This window comes from Dermochelys coriacea, chromosome 16, assembly GCF_009764565.3.
Source record: "Dermochelys coriacea isolate rDerCor1 chromosome 16, rDerCor1.pri.v4, whole genome shotgun sequence".
Lineage (NCBI taxonomy): Eukaryota > Metazoa > Chordata > Testudines > Dermochelyidae > Dermochelys > Dermochelys coriacea.
Window position 1 is genome coordinate 20,315,815 of NC_050083.1, and position 16,591 is coordinate 20,332,405.

Genomic DNA, 16,591 nt, shown 5'->3' on the forward strand with positions numbered 1-16,591 from the left:
AGGCCTATAACAGTGGTGTATATAGTGTTGACTGGGTGTTTTATTTATTTTAAATGGACATTACAATATCAAATTCAGCACAGCTGGTATGTAAATAGGTTCTATTGGTATAGTACTAATAGAAAATACTTGTGCAAAACAGTTCCATAAATAGTATTACATGCATACTCTGAAATCCTAGCTAGACATTTCCAAAAGTAGCATGGTGTGAATCATGTTTTTGGATACACTCCCTTGTTGTTAGTATTTATTATTTGTATTGTACAATCTGGGAGCCCCAGTCATGTACCGGGACCCCATTGTACTCTGTATAAAAGGGCAGTTCATGACCCAAAGAGATCACAAAGTATAAGACCAGACACAACAAATGGACACACGCAGGTGGGGGCGGAGGGGAAGGTACAAGAAAACAATGAGAAAATATTGGTCAGCACAATAGAGAGTGCACGCAAGCTGTCTACATGTCATGTTTGATGTAGGCAGCACAGCAAAGAAGAGTTTTAAGGCTCGATTTGGAGGTGAATATAGAGGTAGTTTTCCCGATGTTTAGGAGGGGCTCCTCCCAAACGGGAGGGTCAGCGTGGGAGAAAGCACAAGGGAGCTTGTTTGAAAATGTAACAAGTGGGCGATGGAAGCTAGAGTCGTGAGCTGATCTGTGTTCTCAGTCAGTTTATATGGAGAACTTATCAATAAAGGGTCAATCTTTCGTTGCATACACACAAAGGAGTTGACAATTCAGGGACTTCTGCTTCATAGAGCCTCTGAGGCTTTTTTTTGTACTGCACAGATAGGTACATGGATTACTTTAGCTGACCACAAACTGTGCCCAGATCTTTCACCACTTCAGCAGCATTGTGAATTAGAGCTGAAGCTTCCATTGCCCCAAGGGGTACAGGGCTCACACGATGTGTAGAGCAGTGCACACACACCCTGCTTCCTTGTACCAGGAAGCTGAACTCCATTGCACTTGTCCAACGTGCTGCTGTCTCTATCACAGGTTTGTCTCCTCTGTCATTCCAATGGCAAATTCAGATGAATATGCCCTTTGCATACCATATTTGCCATTCCTTGTCCCGTATGGCTAATGAGTTATTAGAATAACGTATTCATGGTACCATCCATCTTCATTTGCCAAAGAATGAGCCAAAAGAAATCCCCAGCGTCCACAGAACTGAGCGTGTGCACAATGAAGTCCCCCCCCAACCAACCCAAAATGAATAAATTAAATTAAGGAAATTAATATAATCTAAAAAATCAAAAAGAGAAGTGCCACAGGCTTTGATATTGCTATTGGCTTCACATGGAAGGTACCCAGATACCATGGTGATGGGCAGTAGTATAAAATTTAAAATAAATGGATAGGAGATAGCAATATGGGAAAGCTGAACAAAACAAGTTAAAGCTTTTTCCCTATACGGCTGTGCTTATGTTGAAAGCAAAAAAGGTTTCATTGATTAAAGTACTGAGCAGGTGGTATAGCACTCCGGGAGTGTCTCTTCTCCACAGGGACCCAAGATTTGGCATTTTATATGAGTAACAGAGCCTGGCAAAAGTTAGAAGGGGGCATATCTACCCCCTCCATGTGATTGAGTTTATGGAGAGATTCAAAGATAGAAAATTAACCGGCTGGGACTGTGGTCATGGGAGTCAATAACAGCTGGAGAAATAGTGCTCTTTGGCAAGGAGGGTGGTGGAACTGGAGGAGGAGAGAACAAATTTGTCTCGGAGGAAGTCTGCATGGTCATGGGGCTTTTAGACATTGAATGCCCTGCCCTCTGCCTCCAGTTGTATGAGAAGACGGTAAATCACATCTCAGGAGCTGCATTCTGCAGGGGCATGTGAGATCTGCCTCCTAGAACACACACTTTTTCATCTGGTTTCTTTCAGGACAATGTGTAGCTTGGTAAGATCATCTTTACTCCTGCCTGCTTTCAAAACCTGTTAGGGAAGAGGGGACAGAGCCTGCCATGCACTTCACATTCTGGAGGAAACTCAGTTTTGCGCAGAGCGCCAATATAAGGTATATGCACCACATCAGCCCTCAAAATAGGACTTACATGGGTGAATTTCACCCACAGTGCACAAAACAAAGAATACAGGAGAGGTCATTTTCCTAGTCCATCGCTTTGACCATGTCACCCCCTCTTTGAGTCCTTCCACTGGCTCCCCCTTCTGTGGCTCACAATCAAGCTGTTGATACTCTCCTCCGATCTCTTCTGAAAGTGAATGGGTTCCACCTTCAATCTCCATATAAGAGGGTATTTTCCAGTGAACAAATGGGCTAGTGAGATGTTGCATTCAGCCTCTGAAAGTGAAGCATTAATGCTATGTAACCTGTCAGCTGTCTCCCTTTGCCCACCATAGCAAACCCAAATACTACTAAGTCTTATCCAACCAGCATCCAAGGTAGACACGATGATGGGCAGTTCACTACCCGACACACATTGGAGCAAATCTTACTGGTCCTGATATGGCAGAGCCTTTGCCAGGTGCATCTCGCATCATACCGCCGGCCTGTTTGGGAGTGATGTACCATCCGGTGGGAGATGCCTGAAAGGGTTGCCATAGAGATGCATACCTGTGAGGAGGGGCTTGGAAGGAGACGGAGAGCCATATTGGGCATTCGAAAAGCTTAGACCAACACCAGGGAGAGCAGCTGAGGAATTCTGTCTCCTGGGGAAGAGTTTTCAGGACATTCTGGGGTCTCGCTAACTTCATTTTTCTTTCATGTTGCTGCCTGTGTCCTGCTCACTGCTGCTTTCCCTAGATTTCTTCCCAGTGCTACTGGAGAAAAGGTTGGTATTTTTCCTTATAGCTGCTCTCTGCCTCCCTCCCGAATCTGTCACTGATTCAGTGTGTGCCTGTTAACCTCTGTGTGCCTCAGTTTACCCATCTGTAAGTGATGCTTCCTTTTCAAACAGGGTGTTTGAGGATTGTTTCTAAAGTACCTCTGTTGGAAAGGGGTAGAAATGCAATATTGCTATAACTTCCAACAGAAAGAGTGGCTTCTGGGTAACATATCCTTCCTGAACTTGGTCAGTCTCTTTGCTGTCTGCTCCTGGAGGAGTTTGCAATGATTATCTGCACCACAAATGCCTTCTCTGTGACATCACAATGCAGCGGTGATTACAATATTGAGCTTTAAATTGCACCACTGCTAGTAACTGCTGAGATTTTGTATTTTCCAGGGGGGGCTTTTAGGATCCAGTATGCACATGTGCCTGCCTCCGGGAAATAGGTTTATAGATTCATTTACAGGAGTTACAAAGGTGAGTGTACTACATGGTGGGAACCAATAAATGTGTCGTGTGGTTGTTTTATATAGATTCCAGCCATGAGAAACATCACCACAAAAATTAGCATTTGTCAGGGCAATGTTTCTCCAGACTTTATTTTACTGAAGAGTCTCTCCAGCTCCCCTCCACACCACCATCTTTTTTTTTTTTTAATTTGTTGCACCAGTTTCTATGGAAATAACTTAAGCATCAGAATCAATTTTTTTTAAACAAGAAAAGAAGTCACAACCCCCAAACCTGCTCGCTGGCTCTTTGTCAGATTCAAGGGCTGAGGTCTAAAAGGCTGCAGCATCAGCCAAAAAATGTGGCTTCTTTGCTTCACTGAACGCTTTATGCAGCTTCATAAAGGAAAATGTGAAACGTTTTCCAAAAATACAGGCACCTCAATTACTTTTGTTGGGGCAGGAGCAGCTTTTGGAGTCCCTTTAACTCCTCCATTGTCTCGGACACTGGATACATGTGCAGGGCAGGCTCTTACTGGATCAGTGGTGGAGAACACAACAGAGTCAAACTCAGAAAATCTGGAAACAGAGGGTTCCTTCCTAAGTCCTTGCCTTGAATTCTGGTCCAGGTTGGTAGTGTCAGAAAGCCTTTACTGGCCGATAGCTCAGTGTGCCCTGTGTGAAATGAATATGCTGGGTCTCAGTCCAGTTGCCTAGTGTAGTGGTTCTCAATCAGGATTGCGTGTACCCCTGGGGTACACAGAGGTCTTCCAGGGGGTACCTCAACTCATCTAGAGATTTGCCTAGTTGTACAACAAGCTACATAAAAAGCACTAGCAAAGTCAGTACAAACTAAAATTTCATACAATGACTTGTTCATACTGCTCTATACACTGAAATGTAAGTACAATATTTATATTCCAATCTATTTATTTTATGATTATATGGAAAAAATGAGAAAGTCAGCCATTTGTCAGTAACAGTGCACTGTGATGCTTTTTTGTATTTTTAGGTCTGATTTTATAAGCAAGTAGTTTTTAAGTGAGGCGAAACTTGGGGTTACGCATGACCAATCAGACTCCTGAAAGGAGTACAGTCATCTGGAAAGGTTGAGAACCACTGGCCTAGTGTATAGGTAGTACACAATCACCCATTCATATACCAGATTAAAATGCAGCAGGCTGTAGCAACTGTTTATTAGCAATGGGTGGCACAACGGAGATTCCTGCTATTGATGGCACTTGTGACTGCAACTCAGGCCCCCTCATACTGCCTTGGGCATGGGAACCAGAGGTCTAGGTACCCGATGATGACATGAAGGGGGTTCTTGCTGTGAAAGATTAGGAGTTGGGAGATCTGGGATATGACCCCAGCTTTGCCATGGCTCATGTGTTTTTCCTAGGATTTTCTACAGCACCCAGCTCCAAGCCTTAGTTTCCCTATCTGTAAAATGGGGATAATGATGATAATCTTCATGGATGTGGGTGCAGCTTAACTCTTTAATCATAGAGTCAGAGACTTTAAAGCCAGAAGGGACCACCAGATCATCTAGTCTGACCTCCTGTGTATCACTGGCCACCAACCCCACCCAATGTGCTAATGCTTGTAGAGCTTTCTGAAAACCTTGCAGGAGGGCAAAGCATCATGGTGCTGCTTGGGGGATATGGGATGGAGAATGTGTAAGGGTTTCACACTGTTACTATAAAAATATTCTCCCATTGTTCTTTCCATGTCGTTAAAGCAACAACAGCCTCTAATGTGGAATCCTCTGGATTGTTTCACCATTTCTCAGGGAGGAGGGTTAAAAGTGGATTCCTATAATGACAACCCAATCTGTCTGCAGCTGATCCCGTTAAAAAGACCACTAAGCACCATTTATCATTGCTCATTTTCCATCAGTGTTAGATGCAGTTAGCATTTACCGTTCTGCTACAGTAAAAGCATGTGTGAGTGCTTCCTTGGCAAGGCATTCTAGCCACCACCCTGGGCTCTGGGGCTGGCCCGCCTGAGGATGCACCAGATGCAAGGTTTGCTCAGGTGCCTGGCTGTCCACAGTCATCCTGAATGGCCCAAACGTCCCAGTGTCACAGTTTCTTGAGTAAATGGGAAGAGATAGAGGGAGGCCTTATTCCATTTGAGACCAAAGAGAATTAAACCTTGTGTAACCGTGCCTCAGTGGGTCACAATTGAGGATGCCAAATTCAGGATGAAGTGCTGAGAAATAGGGCAGATACACCCCCCCAAGACTGGTGGCTAATCCCCCATAGGATATTCTAAACCAGCAACAAAAGTAATTTTCTGTTTCACCACACTGGCTAACAAGAAGTCATAAAAGCAGTTTCCTCCGGCATTCCAGTCCTTGTATTATCACTGAAAACACTGGATTTAAAGATGAGCGGTTCTTTACAACCAGTCTCATCAACCACAAGGTTCTTCTGATCCTAAAGGACCAGCCACACACCCAGGTCAATATATAACTTAGATCTTACCCAAAAATCATGCTGATGCCAATCCTTTAGTATCTAAAATCTAAAGGTTTAATCCTAAAAAGAAGAAAAGAAAGACGAGCATTAACATTGGTTAAAGGAATCAAATACATACTGTAATTGCAAAGTTCTTGGTTCAGGCTTGTAGCAGGGATGGAATAAACTGCTAACTTAAATCAAGTCTCTGGCTGCTTCCAAATCATTGGAAGGACCTCCGTCCATTGGTTAGAGTGCTCCCATTAGTATAGTCCAGAGGTTTGGGCAAGAAAGAGGCAAAATGGAGGTGTTTCCAGGGGCTTTTTATCATGTGGAGGGCATCCCATTGTTCAAACTGTGGAAAACTACAGCAACAAGATGGAGTCTGGAGTCACCTGGGCAAGTCTCATGCCCATGCATGTCACCTAGTCACAGCAGGAAATTCCATTCAGTGTAGAGGGGTGTCTCCCAGGGTCCATTGTCAGTCAAATGTTCTCTCGATAGGCCGTTCCATTTGAATAGTCCCTCCAAGATGTGCTGGCTGACTACCTTGTGGGCATTACCCCAAGAGCCAACATCTGAAATCCAAGTAAAGAGACAATACTTATAACTTCAAATACAAAAATGATACATGCAGATGGATAGCATAACCAGACCCAGCAAATCATAACCTTTTCATAGACACCTCACTTGACCACCTTTGTACAAGATTTTCTGCAAATATAAAGCTGTGGTTGCAACAATGATCTATATAGTCGTATTTTAATCAGAACATGTCACCCCTGGAATTTGTCGGAGTGGGACGGGACTGGCTGGCTGAGGGGATTGATTGGAACTGGAACTGAGCCCATCGCCTCTTGCTCATGGCTTTCAGGCCGGTGCTGCTCAGCAGTTGGCATCTATCGGGTGGCCTACCCACAATGAGTTGATAGCTCTCAGTCCTCTTCCTAACGGACATCTGCCCACATTGCTCATCCTACCTTGACATCTATGGGCAGCCTTAGTAAAGGAGACTAGAATGGGTCACATGGAACGAACTACAGGAAGTGAGGGCCTCAAAACCTCACTGCACAAACCACATGGGTCAAATGTTAGTCACATTGCTTAATACACTGCTGGAAGGTGCTCTGACATTACGGTGATCATGACGGTGGGAGAAAGAATAGAATAGAATGGAGACTGAACCAGCTGAGAATCTTAACCATTGCATTTGCTTTTCATGGATTCATTTGTTTGCATTTCTCTCAGCTAAGACAATAGTGTCACTTTTGTTTATAGTCAGATGCATTTTCTGGCTCTTACTGTTGCAGACAATGCAGGAGGAAATATTCATTTGTTTACAAAAACATCTGTTTGATGCTGGAATTGTAAAAAGCCATTCCAAAGTTTCCATTGATCTTAGGGGTTTGTATAAGTCTTTTTAAAAACAAGATATATATTGAGAGCTAAATTTCAGTCTCTTTATGGATGGAGTTCTTATCAGACTGATACTTTGGTAGCTGCCTAGGAAGTTATTTTAATTCTGCTTTAATTAAATTTGCCGGAGCAATGAAGCGCACAGGTATAGCAGTGCATGCATTGCCTGGGTGATATTTTACCATGAAGCTCATGCAGTAAATTGTGTGAATTATCACAATCAGACTGTATCACAAGTGTCTACAGAAATATTTTGGCCGCCACTTTTGTCTAAGCCCCTAATTCTGCAAACGTTCTGAAGCCAATGTGTAACAGGATGGTTTGCCTGAGAGCTGGAGAGACTGAGGCTAAGCTGGCCCTGATTACAGGACCAGCCACACTTGGTGAATCGGGTGATTTCCTGCTCTTTTATATGGGGAAATTTCTGTTAAAGGGGGGGAAGCCCAGGACACTGCACTATGTTTGGAGACACTGCAGGGCCCAAGACACCCTCTGCAGGGCCCAGAGTCAACAGAGGAAAGCTGAAAGATGGGGAGTGAGTGGGAGAAAGCTCTCCAGGTAGGTAGGCCTGGGAGAGAATGGTAATGGTCATATGGGCTGAAAAATGTGTGTGTGATTAGCCCCAAACAACATACAGCACAGAGAGAGAGATTGAGAGAGAGAGACTAAACTGAGTTTGGGACCTAGAGGGCTTGTATGCACCAGAGGACGCAATACCTTGGACCCCAACAGAGGACTGTTTGAACTATTGTTGTTATGAATGAGTTCTTAAAGGCCCTCAAGAGGGGGAAAACTAGGGTTTCCAACTTTCTAATTGCACAAAACCGAACACTCTTGCCCCTTCCCTTCTCCAAGGTCCCGCCCCCACTCACTCCATCCCCCTCCCTCCATCTCTTGCTCTCCCCCACCTTCACTCACTTTCACTGGGCTGGGGCAGGCAGCTGGGATGTGGGAGGGGATGAGGGCTCCAGCTGGGGGTCCGGGCTCTGGGGTGGGGCTGGGGATTAGGGATTTGAGGTGGAAGAGGGGGCTCAGGGCTGGGGCAGGAGGTTGGGGTGTGGAAAGGGTTGTGGGCTCTGGGAGGGAATTTGTGTGTGGGAGGGGGCTCAGGGCTGGGATTGAAGTGCAGGAGGAGGTGCGGTCTCTGGCTGGGGGTGTGGACTCTGGGGTGGGGCAGAGGATGAGGGGCTTGGGATGGAAGAGGGGGCTCAGGGCTGGGGCAGGGGTTGGGGTGTGGTAAGGGTTGTGGGGTGTGGGCTCTGGGAGGGAGTTTTGTGCAGGATGGGGCTCAGGGATGGAGCATGGGGGTGGGGTGCAGGATCTGGGAGGGAGGGGGTTCTGACCTGGGGCTGGGGCTTGGGGTGTGTCAGGGTTCCCTGCCCCCTCTGAACTCTAGGGTACAGATGTGGGGACCATATGAAAGACCCCCCTAAGCTTATTTCTACCAGCTTAGGTTAAAAACTTCCCCAAGGCACAAATCCTTCCTTGTCCTTGGATGAGTACTGCTGCCACCACCAAATGAGTTAGACAAAGATTCAGGAAAAGGACCACTTGGAGTTCCTGTTTCCCCAAAATATTCCCCCAAGTCCCTTCACTCCCTTTCCTGGGGAGGCTTGAGAATAATCTACCAACCAGACAGGTAAACCAGGTGAGCACAGACCAGACCCTTGGGTTTTTAGGACACTAAAAACCAATCAGATTCTTAAAAAACAGAACTTTATTATAAAGAAAAAAAAAGTAAAAGAAGCACCTCTGTAAAATCAGGATGGAAGGTAATTTTACAGGGTATTAAGGCTTAAAACACAGAGGATTCCCCCCTAGGCAAAACTTCAAAGTTACAAAAAACAGCGATAAACCTCCCTCTTAGCACAGGAAAATTCACAAGCTAAAACAAAAGATAATCTAATACATTCCTTGCTATTACTTACTATTTCTGTAATATTAGATGTATCATTTCAGTAGGAGCTGGATTACTTGCTTGGTCTCTCTCTTTGTCTTGGAGAGAACACACACAGAGCACAAAAACAAAGCCTTCTCCCCCCCCCCCCCCCGATTTGAAAGTATCTTCTTTCCCCATTGGTCCTTCTGGTCAGGTGCCAACAAGGTTAATTGAATTGATTAACCCCTTACAGGTAAGGGAATTCTGTACCTCTGGCCAAGAGGGATTTTATATTACTGCATACATAAAGGTTGTTACCCTTCCCTTTATATTTATGACAGGGTGCAAGAGGGAGTTCGGGTGGCAGGCTCCAGCCAGGCCGTACTTACCTCAGGCAGCTCCCAGTTGGTGGCACAGTGGAGTTAAGGCAGGCTCCCTGCCTGCTTTGGCGGTGCACGGCTCCTGGAAGCAGCTGGCATGCCCGGCTCCTAAGCGCAGGGGCAGCCAGGCGGCTCTGTGCACATGGGTGTCGCCCATGCAGCTCCCATTGGCCACAGTTCCTGGCCAATGGGAGCTGTGGAGCTGGTACTTGGGTCGGGGGCAGCGTGTGGAGTTTCCCTGATCACCCTTGCACCTAGGGGCCACAGGAACATGCCGGCCACTTCTCAGAGCCACACAGAGCCAGGACAAGCGGTGCTGACCGGAGCCGCCAGGGTCCCTTTTCAACCATGCATTCCAGTCGAAAACCGGATGCTTGGCAACCCTAGAAAAACAGAGGCAGGGTGCTGCAGACCGATCTCCAGCCATGAGGGGGCACTTGGGGGAAAGTTGCCTGTGGTACATAATGGTATAGTACTACCTGCCGTGTGCAAAGTTACACAAAGGAATAAGTCTTTGCAGGATTTGGGGCCTAAGAGTGCAAACTAATAATGGTATGTAAAATACCAAATACCAGGGTGGGGGATAATGTGTCATTAAAATCATAAGCAAGAGCAGGAAAAAATAGACTCAAATGTCAGTCTAGGTCTTGAAAAATGATTCCCAAATCAAGAAAAGAGTGAGCAGGAGAGGCTGTGAGGACTAGAATTCTGCTCTCTTTTAATTTTGTCTTGTTTTCTCCTCCCTCGCCCAACTGGCCACAAAATTGCTGTATTTCCTCTAGTTATAAATATATATATATATTAAAATTAAAACCCACCCAAACCCACTGGCATTTGGGATTTCATTTAATCTCATCTCTGCAAAGGGAGAACACAAACTTGGATTCATATGTACAACACATCCCGCTGAGTTATATAAACCATTTCAAACTGATTTATTCCAAATGAGTTGTTATAATCAGAATTTTCCTTATGAGCAGCTTTCTTGCAAACGTCAGTATTTCAGAAAAACCATCATATGGCTGCTCCAGTATTTCAAACTGATTACATATAAACACCATTTCTAAAATTAGGTCTTTGGTGTGCGCTTTTGTCAGAGTGGGTGTATTATGATCTGCGGAGTATAAAAAGATAAATGAGTTATTTAACCAAGTAAATGATGTCACTGGAGAAATGCAGAGAGGGAAAAGGGGGGAGGGATGGCCTTTTTTAAACAGCGATATAATGTTTGTTTCATTATACTGTAGAAATTCTAGAAGCTTGAAATGGGCTAGGCCAGCAATCCCTAGCTCACCCCAGACAAACTGGTGGAACCAACCCACTGCAAATAGGAAGAAGCTCTCTTCTGTTTAGTAGTATTATTATGAAATGTCTGGCCTTCAGCTCTGCCTGTCCCAGGGAGAATGAAGAACTGTAATTTACGTAGACTGCATAAAATTGTCAATATCGTATCTAGTACGAGTGAAAGGAGTAGATGGCAAGACTACAGGCAAATAGCCTCTCGTTTTTTAAATTTGCATTTCAGCAGCACCTGAAGGGTCCCGCCTAGTTCAGAGCCCCACTGAACTAGCCCTATGCAGATACAGGCCCTGCATTGAGGCGCTTACAGTCTACGTAGACAAAGACACAGTGGGAAGGCAACTTGCCCAAGAGCACAGAGTAGGTCGGGGGCAGAGCTGGGATTAGAACTCAGGTCTCCTGAGTTCCAGTCTAGTGCCTTGTCTCCCGGACTTTGATCTCAACAGGAGCACTGGGAGCCATATGAAACTCTTCCCATACATAGAGTTGCCAACGCTTTAATATTTAAAAACTGGACACTCCAGCAGGCATGCCAGAGCCTCCCCTTCCACCTGAGGACCCACCACTGCCCCGCCCCTTCCCTCCAGGCCTCACCCCTGCCCTGCCTCTTCCCCCAAGGTCCCACCCCAGCCCTTCCCCTTTCCCCTGAGGCCCCACCCCTGTTCACTTTTCTTTCACCCTCCTCTGTCGCTCGCTGCTCTTCCCCTCTCCTTCCCTCCCTGCATGGGTCAGGAGGGACTCACCTGCAAAGCCAGGGCTGGGAGCTGCAGCCACCTGGTGCAGGTAGGAGGCAGCCCTGGCTGAGTAGGGGCTGGCGTGGGTGATGACTCAGCGCCTCTCCTCCTCCCCTGCCCATAGTAACTGGACTTTGGGTGTCCGGTCAGTAGATCTGACCGGACACCGTCAGGTCCCCTTTTTCAACCAGACTTTCCAGTCAAAAACCAAACACTTGGCCACCCAGTTTGTAGAACTTGGGGCAAACTTTTTTGGTTTCCTTTTCCCTAACTTGCCATCCCTGGAGCATTGGGAGAAACATGCCACCCACACCCCCAGTGTAAATTAAACTGAGCCTCCATCCATGTTAATTTAGCCCCACGGGATTGAGTGGAAGGATGATGCCAAAGGGAATATCTGCTGCCAAATCCCCTCCCCACCTGTAGACTTGAGATCACCCACAGCACCCACCCACAGCAGGATGCTCTGGAGTTGGAGGGGCTGAGGCTCTGCATTTGGGCTTGAAGGATTTTCCCAGGAAACGTACTCGTGGCCTCATAATTCTGCAGAACACTGCAAATATTTTCTACTATCACAATCAATATCTGCTTGAATATGTCTGATGTCACATTAAAATGATTCCCATGAATAAATTAAGTGCAGGCGGATGACTTACAAGGGAGCCCGTCTTAAATCTGTTCACTTGCAAATCCTGTGTTTTAGTCATTAGACGTTTTTGGCACGGATGCTAGAAAGAGCAGATAGTTTATAACTTGACCTGTCCCAAAAGTTTATCTCTGTGTCCATGTGGCCACAAGTTCATAATGTTCCATCCAGTGGGCTGGGTTTTACATTTTCCTCATAAGAAGTTGCTGCTCAGCGTTAAGACTCTATGATACGCTTGTTTTTCATGTTAAAAGTCCCTACGGACAACAAAACGTCCTCCCACGGTCTGAATCATGTTTTCATGTGGACACTTTCAAGTGCTACTGCGGGCAGAAAAGGTCATGTAAAAGTGGCTGCTCTTACTCAGCCAGTGTGCTCATTCTGTGCAGTCGGAGTCATGTTCACTGACGTCAATGACCAAAATTAGTTTTTATTCCTATTAACCCCGCAGAGGCAAAATAGCTGGAGGGGGAGCTGGATTCTATTCTGTCTCGGCGACACCATGACGAAACTGACTAAGTTCCAGATGCAGAATCTTTACCTTCAGATATGCAGCCACATGCCCCCACTGCACACTAACTCCCGCTGTTATACACCTACCCTCTTCCTTGCTAAATCGGTGAGAAGTCTTGTATGTCATGCAGATGTCATGCCTGTGTTTCACAGGACTCTTCCCTTCCTCATCCCATTGACATCTCCTCTAAGCTTTTCTTGCTGACTGTATCAACTCAACGTCTGTTGCACGGCCCACTTGCTGTCACTGCTACGGAACTCTCTCCTAATATTTCACTTTAAAACATTGCCTCCCTTAGCATCAGGCCACTGCTGCTTTTCCAATTCGACCAGTGAAAAACAGCTTTTCAACCAACAGGAAAATTTTCTCGGGTAACTCTTGTTTTGGTCAAAATGTTTCTGATTTTTGAGGAAAAAACAAATCTTTTTGAGTAAACATTTAAAAAAAATTTTTTTTGGACATTTGAAACTTCTTACTTGAAAACTGATTTTTTTTCTTATTGAAAAGGGTTGTTGAAAAACATTATTTATCAGGTTTGGGTCTCATTTTTTGTGACAAAAAACTTATTTTTTTTCAGGACATTAAAAAATATACAGTTTTCAAAATGTCCTAAGCAGAATCATTGGTGTTTTTCAGCTTGCTCTAACCCCAGCTTGGCTCGGTCAGGTTTGCGGGTGATGCCACGTGACAGAGAAAGGCAGAGCTCAGTTTGCAATGCTCAGGCTGCTCACAGGACTGGCCGGCAGCGGAAACGTTGTCACGTGTAAGCTGAACACGTGTGATCATGATTCACTGACGGAGCCTCAGAGTGCTCCACAAGGCCAAGCACTTTCCATGTACTGCAGTTGATGGGCCTGATCCTGAGCAATATCAGGGCTGGATCCTCCACCCTCCATGGGCTTGTCTATACAGGGAAATTCACCAGCACAACTGTCCTGGTATCATTATACATCTGTCATCCGCTCTTATTGCTTTTTTCGGTTTTGCTTATGGGGCTTCCAAAGGGACACATGGCATGTTCAGTCCTGTCCGAGATCACCAGTTACAATGGAGCTTGTGGTCTGGGCTTTAGTTCCTAGTGGACATCAATCAATGACTGCCCACTGTGGTACAATTCAATAGGATGGGCACTTTGCAGTGTCAGTTCCCCAGAAAGCTAGGTCTACCATAATAGATGGTAGTGCAGGTCAGCACTGAAGCGCATTGGCGGAGCTGGGGTAGCGTAGCAGAACAGTGCTGCAGGTCAGGACTGAGGTCCATCAGCAAAGCCGTGTAGGGGCTAAGGGGTAGAATAGCAAAAGGGTAGGTTACTGCATGCATTCAGAGAGGTGTGCGGGGACGTTTGTGCAGTATTTGGCTCATGGCTATGCTAATATTACTCCTCACTTTCTGTAGCACCAAATTCTGCTGTAGATTTGAGGGGGGATTCATTTTTTTTTTAAGTGCTTTGCTGCAATCACAGTTGATTTACAGAAGGAAGGATCTGAAGGTTAAAGGCCCTACTTCAGCAAGTCTTCAGTTTCTTGAGAATCCTTCCTGAAGGAAACATGGTAGAGGAACTTCATCCACTAAAACTTTACAGGGTCAGTTAACTTAGTTCTTCCATCACATCACTTTAGGCTTTTAATCACTGGAATCATTACCAATCTATTCTAGATGCTGTTTGGTGTCCCACTTTTAATACATTCAATAATGATAATGTAGTATTACAGCCATGTCTGAAATTACCATGCACTGTGCTCCCGAGAGAACTCTGTAATTGACTAACAACTTGAGATGAAAGATGAGGAGAGATAGACCTGACATTCTGGAGATAAATTAGAGAGCTAAAGATTCTTGAATTTCCAGGAAAAAAAATCATATTCTCAAGGCTTGGCAATGACCAGTCATTTCCCCCCACCCCCCAAAAGCAAAACTGATTGGCAGTTGTTCCATCCATTACAGCCTCTGCTGAATTGCAAAGATTATGGCAGCCTCTTGTTTCTTTATCGATGGGTGCTCATGTTTTTGCCCAGCGAGGTGCAAAATCAGAGAGCAGTTTTGGTTTTGCAGAAGTGTTGGCTTTGCAAAAGCCCAGGGTTGTCTCAGACCCAGATCCTTCTATGTCCTGAATGTCCAGCGCTGAGGATAGTTCCGATAAATGGACCTATCCCTAACTCTCTTGATGGTTCAATCATCCAAAATATGTATCCGCTTGCTGAGTAGATGGTTTCTTAAAGAAGCTGATTGGTTGAGTTCACATGGAGAAAATTGTTCCAGATCAGTTAATTCACCTAAAAATATGATCCCTTTCTACACTTCCCATGTCTGTGATATCTAGGGTGAAGTGTAAATGTATAGACATCCCTTGCAATCCCTCTTTGGGAGATGAGGTGATGTAATACGTAGGAAAGTTAAGCTGGGGAACTTCTCGCTGTTATAAGGATGCTGGCCAGTGAAGAAACTGCAATGGCTGCCTTGCATCAGATGTCTCTTCACTGCACCAACCTGCTCCCTCGCACACCACGGCATACCTGGAGCAGCTGTCCCCCACCAGATTTCACATGTCCACTCCAGTTACCCCAAAGTTCCCAAAAATCTTAGCTGAGAGGATGTCTGGTACCTTCATTTGTTCCTCTCTCCCACTTATCTCAGGCTGTGACATCTCCATTTGACCCCGTTGTCTCTAGGTCTCCCCTCCGTTACACACACTCCCCTGACATGAAGAGAGGGTGACGGCCATTTGGCTTTTTTTTCCACTCTGAATTTTGCCAGTTGCTCTCTTCCCCCGATACATTCAGATCCCACTTTGTGTCACCTGTGAGTGATGGAGTCCGCATTGCTCATGAATATCAAACAGGCCTAATGCTGGAAGTGGCTGTGAATTCTCTGAGAGGTGCCAGCAGGTCCCTTGTTACATTGTTATAGATACATTATTTATTTAAATGTGACTTATAGGCCTTACTTTTTTTTAATGCCCAACTGATATTTTATTAACATACTATAAATGTCTTATTTGATCTAAATTAAATCCTTGTTTGAGACACTTCCTAGAAAGTGTGAATAAATTTTATTATATTTCAACAAATGTTTACTTTGGCCCATCTCATTCTTGAGAACCAGAGTTAAAATATGGGAGTAGCTAAACGATCTATAACAGCCCTGCCTGTTATATGCCCAGACAGAAAATGCCCAAGCAGCCAGTTTGAAAAGAGACCAAAAAACTGGATCTTTCTTCTGATCACTGCCTGGCATCTTCCTGCAGATTAGACCTTTTGGAAAACACTGAGACTCTTTGCAGTTTATTCTATGATATAAGCTCTGCTGTAATTATTTGGGGTTCCTTGTAGGGCTCAGGAACCCCAGCTGTGGCCTCACTGTGCTAAGCACTGTATAGACCAGTAAAAAACAGACAGTCCCTGCCCCAGAGAGCTCACAATCTAGGTATTGCACAGGATCCGACAGGTGGATGAAACTGACAAACAGGATGAGGATGGGTAGAAGACAAGGTAATAAAACAGGGCTGGGCAAACTATGGCCCAGGGGCCGCATCCAGCCTTTCAGATGTTTTAATCCGGCCCTCGAGTTCCTGCTGGGGAGCACGGTCCGAGGCTTGCCCCATTCTGCGCGTGCTGTGGATCCGCGTGGCTCCTGGAAGCAGCAGCCTGTCCCCCCTCTGGCTCCTACACATGGGGCAGCCAGGGGGCTCCACATGCTATCCCTGCCCCAGACGCCACCCCCACAGCTCCCATTGGCTGGGAACCAAGGCCAATGGGAGCTGCAGGGACGGCGGCTGCGAACGGGGCAGTGAGCAGAGCTGCCTGGCCATACCTCTGCATAGGAGCTGGAGGGGAGGACGTGCCACTCCTTTCAGGAACTGCTTGAAGTAAGCGCCATCCAGAGCCTGCACCTCCTGCCCCAGCCCTGATCCCCTTCCCACCCTCCAAACCCCTCAGTCCCAGCCCAGAGCACCCTCCTATTCCCCTCTCAAACCCCTCATTCCCAGCCACACCCCAGAGCTTGCACCCCCAGCCAGAGCCCTCC